Raw genomic sequence first — 7,042 nt, 5'->3', positions numbered from 1 at the left:
GTTAATGATAATTATGTGTATCACTAAAAATCAATTGTCATGTTATAATTAAATAACACATACGATAATTTGATTAAAATATTACTGCTCTACACTCGTCGCAACATAGTTTAGATTCTTCTTTTATTAAGTTCCCCATCGTAACTTTTCCCATGTAGGTGTTAAAGATATTGCTAGTTTTTTCTTAAAACGATAGTCGTTTTTTTATTCTAGAAAAAATTTAACATGAATTTCTTTAAGTCAAGGAGCGTGCCCAAAAACGTTATTTGTGTTACAATGGGTTTATTTCGTAAGGCTAAGTGAGCTCTGGCATTAGTTGTATCCCGTAGATACAATGAAAAGCAAAGAGCCACAAAAGGATGTAGAGCGAATACGTAGCCTAGCCATCCCTATTACCAACCTAACCTAATAGTGGTGTATTTCTTGTCGCAGACAAAGCGCTGAACATCTTTTGGAGAGGAAACGCTTCAATTCTTGAACACCAACATCAAGGCAGGTTCGAAGGTTAAGCTGATAATCCCAGCACCGAACTTGGGTGCAGCATACCTATGGTATCTCCTGAAACTATCTGTTTACTACTGCACCATTAGTTGCCATTGGTATCTACTATTAAAGTATTTAGTGTGTTTAAGTTAAACAATCAAGTGAGTTGTAGGATAAGCTGCAATTGGTGCCTATTCAGTTTGCCAAAAACCGCATTGGCATCCAGGATCATAAATTCAAAATTCTTTTAGTTTATCAAATGTATTATTTACTTAATAATAATATATAATTCAACTATTATGTGTCAAACAAAAACATGTGACAAACTTAATAGACCGATTTTAACGTACAGAAACAGAAAATCCTACAATTTGATAATTTTATTTGAAATGATAAAAACCAAAAGCACTACCACAACAACAAAATAAAATAGAAATATGGCTGCATACAATATAAATACGAGTAAAGGACATTTGGAATGACAGTGAGGTGGGTATAAGGTAATAAAACAACAACAACAACAACAATACTTAAGAGTGGCTACACTGACAACTAAACACAACAGCAAAGGCAATGTTGTGTCTGTCACACGACAGTTTTCGTCGCCTCTCGTCATTACATTTCCGTTTAGCATTAAAGTTGACGTTCAGAATAGTGAGCAGGTGGCATTATTTTATTAAGGAAATGGAATTAATGGTGTAAAGCGCAAACGACAAAATATAAATATTAACAAAATAGTTCCATTCAAAGTGAGAAACGTTGTTAAAATTATAAGGAAACTCACAATTCCAACAAAAACTGCCTCTGGAGTTGTCTGCTTTGTTGTTGAGTGACAAATGAATGCACATTGACGGATTTAATCATGAATAATGAACTGAATGCTGATTAATAAGCTGGATGCGAAGTTATTCGTTAATTGAAAGATTTCTTTAAAACAAACAAAACGCTTTAGTTAAGATATATCGAGAAATCAAAATGAAAATAAATATCTTAGCAACAATCATTTCTCAGATTTTGATTTCCTTATTTATAGTTATTTATTGGAGTTGAGTTCTTTTCTTTTTTGTAGAGAAGTGATACATATTGAATGAGCTAAACTGAGACAATAATTTTGCCATTATTTGAATGTTTTAAATTTAAATAATTTTATATATATGAGGTTGGTTCAATAGTTTCTTGATAGTTTGCTGAAGTTAAAACAACAGAAGTCAAGCACAGCTTTGCGCAGTTGGCTAATGAACACTGACTTTGAGCTTCAAATCTGGTAGGGTATAATTTCACTTTTTGATACTTGCAGTCTTACAAAAGTATTATCGAATAACTAAATATAAATAATAATATTCGTTTAATCAATCAATCAGATTTTTACAAATTTACTTGTATTAACTTTATTCAGGGAACTGATAACTCAATTGGATGCAATAAGAATTTTTACAATTTTAGAATCTAACAAAGAACAACTTTAGAATTAAAGCAGGAAATATAATAGAATACTTAAGTAGAACTATAACTGCATAAACTAAAAATAATAATTCTCTTTTAAATAATTTATCAGATTCATGAAACTTACAACCCAAGCCATGCAAATAAAACTAATGGAACAAATTTAAACATAATATAAGAATTAAAACAGGAATCTAATAGTATATATAAGGCAGAACTTTAACTTAAATAAACTGAAAATCGTATGTCGGTCTGGCATAACGGAAGAGGAGACTACGAAGGAATGGATGCAAAAATGAGCTGCAATAATGTATAAATGAAAAAAAAAATACTTTGTTAAATACTTAACATTAAGTTAATTCATTAATGAGGTAAAACTCAATAAAATATAAGTAATACAGTTTATTATTATTTAAATTCCTAAAAGGAATTAAACATTAACTTTACGAAATTTAATAAAGTAGTTTTATTTGAAATTTAAATTTAATTGTTGTCAAACACTACTATTCGCCAGCTGGAAATTGCACAAAGCCAGGCTCTGAGAAGACTTTTCAAGGAAGCATGGTACATTAAGACGAATGACATCCTCAGGAACCTCAAGATAGATCCGATCAAAAAATAAATAAAGGATAGAGCCCTAAAATTATTTACGAAAACTGATAGGCTTACTAACTCCGCGTTATCGAATCTCAGAATGGTTACAGGCTCCTCGGGGAGGTGTGTAGATCTGAGGTCAATTATTACTTAGTCTGATAATGTGATAAACAATAATTCAGTCAAGGCTTAGAGAGGGATTATGAAGAAAGTTGAATATATATATAAGTTGAATATAGAAAGTTGAGTATAAGTGCTCAAGTGCACTCACTCAACTATTTTAATTTATTTCACTATTTTTTTTATATTTTTCCAAAAAAGCTGCATCATTTTCACACGCATTAAATGAAAAAAATCATTTACTTTAAAGTCAAAGTAGTGGAAAACTTGATATGATGCTGCCACATCGTAGCGATTCAGCTTAAAAGAGCAAGGCAAGAATTGACAAAAGACAAACGATACAGGCTTTATTCAGATTGGAAAATTACAAAAAAGTAAGTCAAAAGACAACAACAATAACAACAATAACACCAATAAGAGTAATTGTAAAACCAATGACAACAAAAGTGAAAATAAAAACAAAAACAAAAGAAAGAAAACAAAAGCCAAGCAAAGCGCGTCAGTGGACTCATAAAATAAATGAGCGGAACTTTATGATTATTTCAGTAAAGGTTTTCATTTTCTGGCCGTTTGTGGAGCTTTTAGCTTTTATCTTCCTGTCAAAGCAGTGAAACTCAATTTAAATTTGCACTTGAATCAGTGAATTGAAAGCAATAACAAAACAAAAACAAAAGCAAAAATAAAAACAAACTACACCGTAAGTAACAACAAAAACAACTAACAATATTTACAATAGCAACAATTATGGCTGCGCGAACAGCAGTAACAAAACAACAAAAATGTTGAGCCTGTATGAGCGCACGACAGTCGCGCTCTAATGTCCGCTTTGTGACTATGAGAGATGCATTGAAAGCAAGAAGCAATTATAATTTGTGGTTATTGTATACGTTTTTCATTATTATGATTCCGTTTTGGCTTGACATTGTTGTTATTGTTCTTGCAGTATTCAATGGTGTATATAAAGTTGACGGTGGAATATTGGTGTTAATGTTGTTGTTGTTGTTGTTGATGTAATTGTTGTTTGATTTTCATAAAGTAAAAAATATTTGGCTATTTTCTTTTGTTTCTCGTAAATACTCATTTAAGTAGAAGCAGAAATTTTTTTATTGTTTTGCTTTGATATTGAATTGCCTACAAATTGATTTGTGTGACAACACTTAACCAGATTCTTTAATCAATTTTAAAATACAATGTGTTTACACTCAATAATTGAGTAACAATTAGTAGTATTTTCACACAAAAATATTTATTGGTTATTGCTTAGGATAGTGGTAAACTTTGATTCTAGTTTGAACATATCATTTTAATGGTTAAATGTTAATATTTCTTTAATTTCTATTACTTGTAGGTAATAGGTTTTAACCGGAACTGCAAAACATTGCTTTTTTGTGTGGTCTAATCAGTACTTTTATTTTAATGGTGATTAGTTTCAACCGGAACTACTAATCGTCACAGGTATCTGTAAAATTTATAGTAGTAACTTAACACTGATAAAAACCTAATAAAATCTTGGTTTTGAATATTAAACTTAAAACTGATTTTTATAGGAAACACATGCATAGACTCAATTTCTGACATAAAAATTTTGACTACATGAATTTTAAAAGAAATAAGTTACCGAAAAGACTGGCATTATTAATTAACATGAGATTAGTATAATATATGTATACTATAATACAATAATAATATAAATATATTATATTATGTCAATATATAATAATAATAATATATATACTATATAAATTCTTATATAGTATATATATTATTTCCAGAAATATGTATTCTGGTATTTTCCAGAAATATGTAGAACTCTGCGCAACCTTAAAGTGCGAGTATACGACTTCAAAGTAGTTAAAAAGTATGATTACAGTGGAATATTTATAACAAAGAAAATTGCAGAAGATAATGTATTCAGGATCGCTTGGTAGCTATGGATAAACCCAACTTTACCGGTAAAGTTATTTTAAGTCAAGTCCAAACTTAGACATAAATATGGTTTGGTCACATTCTAAAAATGGAAAGCAACTATGTGCACAAAATGATCTAAATCCTATCCACCCAATCCGCCCGTTATCCTTATTCTTCCGTCGAATACCACCAACCACTACCAATTCATTTCCGCACCCATTTAATCGTCTTGTTTATCTGCTCCTATTATCTGTTTAAAGGTCTCAGCGGATTACAACAAAAAAAAAACAACAAAAAAATAATCCAATCTATAAATCACAAACTGCAAGATAAAGAGGACATCCTCATTAACAGCACGGTTAGTAGATTATATAGAACATGAATCAAAAGTAATTTGCTTTAGAAATTTTAAAATTATAGCGGTAGCTAGAATTGAATAGAGAAAAATAGTAGAGAAAGTCAACAGCTGCCTCGGACTGTAAAGCTAAAATATTATTATAAGTAGTGCCAGTATTTACCTTTTGAACTGGAGAGCGATTCTTACTATTATCTTAAACAAAATAATATTTGTAAATACATATTAGTTATTAATCACTGCTGAATTTATAGATACACATAAATTGGTGTACACTCAAGCGTTAAAAGATAAGATAATTCCAGAGGTTTATGAATTTGAATATACTAAATTAAAAAAAATTATAAAATTGTTATAGCTGACAGGTTGATGTTATAATTTCAGATGTTGTCGATCTAAGCTATCAGTAAGAAGAATGCAGAGTGAATGCTAGAGAATTTATAGATAAGTTAGAGTTATTTCTCTGTCAACTTTTTAGCTTCATTAAAAATTTTAAATTCTGATCTATGTATTCTTGTATTAAAGTAACAAACTAATAAGGATTTAAAAAAGGACTAAAAAAAGTTATTAGTTATTTTTCATATAAATACATTAAATTTAGAACAAGTGACTCTGTTCGAGCATAAATTAGAGTAATTGTTTAAAGAAACATAAAGTGCTGAACTATTCCAATCAATTTTAATAATTTAAAATAAATTTATCATTTCAATACTTTATGTAAAATCAAAAAACATAAATCAAAAATTTTTTGTACTCGAAAAATGTAACACGAAACTCACATGCGTAAAATATCTGAAATATTGCATCTTTTATTTATGCGTCTTCAATCGCACCTTCGAAAGTCGACCCACGTTTCGGTTTTTTGAACCTTGAATTTTTAAGAATTTTTGCATAAATTTCAAGAAAAAGGTGTTGTTGCTTTTCCTTCGCTCAACTAATTCACTTAATATTATTATATTATGTATTTTGCAGCAGCTTAACTTTTACTTCATTTACATTCGATTCATGTCCTTTGACACTTTTGTTCGATTGGTCAAACTTGAAAAAAAAGGGTTCTTTTCACACATACTCCTACTGGGGCATAAATATCCTTTGAGTCTTAGTGGCTTGAAGTTAAGGGAGTTGTTGCTTTTTTTCGTTTGTTTATTTCTCGCCTGGACCATAAATCATTTTAGGCCATTTGGTGCTCGTGTAAGCCACAGTGGAATTGAAGGCAATTTTGATTACTTTCGAAAAATGTAAAACAAATGAGTTTAATATGCAAAAGCTGTTGGCTTTAGGGGCGGGTGGGTTTGTAAAGGGAATAAACGAATTGGCTTGAATAAGTTGATGAACTTTAAACAAAATACAAATACCTCTTTTGCTTCTTACAACACTTTTCGATTTTTGCTCCACTGTTTTACGTGCTACTAAGCACCGCTTTGTTGTTTAGCGAAATTATCCTGTTGAGTTTCATGCACATTTCATACACTTAAAGTAAGGATAATATAAAATTTATTGCCAATTTGCATAAAAATTGTGTAAAATTGACACATTAAATTAAATTTAGTTAAGAAAAATGTGTGAGAAGTCGGAAACTTGTGAGGCATGTAAGGGGAATTTATGTTGACTTTTAAAGGATTTTAAATTTTAATTTTTAATAGAAATGTAATTTGTTATATTTAAAATGTATATCCGTATTTTTGGCTATATTTGCACATATTCATGTATATTAATCTATCCATAATATTTTCCTAATATATCTATATAATATAAATATATATGTATATTTATACATTTTTTGTTTTACTTAATATTTAAGTGCTTTTATGAAATTTGCCTACACATATTCACATATAAGAGTATTAAAATAATTTACACATACAAGACATATTAACAGACACACATTTTTTGTTAAAAAAATTAAGCGAATTAATTACATATTAAAAAACATTTAATATTAATTTTATATAAGTTTTTATATGCACACATAAATATATATATATTTTATATGACAAATAAAATATATAGCAAAAAGATCTTATGGGCGGAACCTCCACCTTCGGAGGTTCCGCTCTACTCCCTACACTCTACTCCCCTTACTGAGTAAGGTAAAGACTTCTGGTAAAGATGAATCTAAACTTCTAGGTACTAAGTCCA

The sequence above is a fragment of the Teleopsis dalmanni genome, chromosome 1, assembly GCF_002237135.1.
Source record: "Teleopsis dalmanni isolate 2A chromosome 1, ASM223713v2, whole genome shotgun sequence".
NCBI classification, from domain to species: Eukaryota; Metazoa; Arthropoda; class Insecta; order Diptera; family Diopsidae; genus Teleopsis; species Teleopsis dalmanni.
This window is presented reverse-complemented; position numbering follows the sequence as displayed.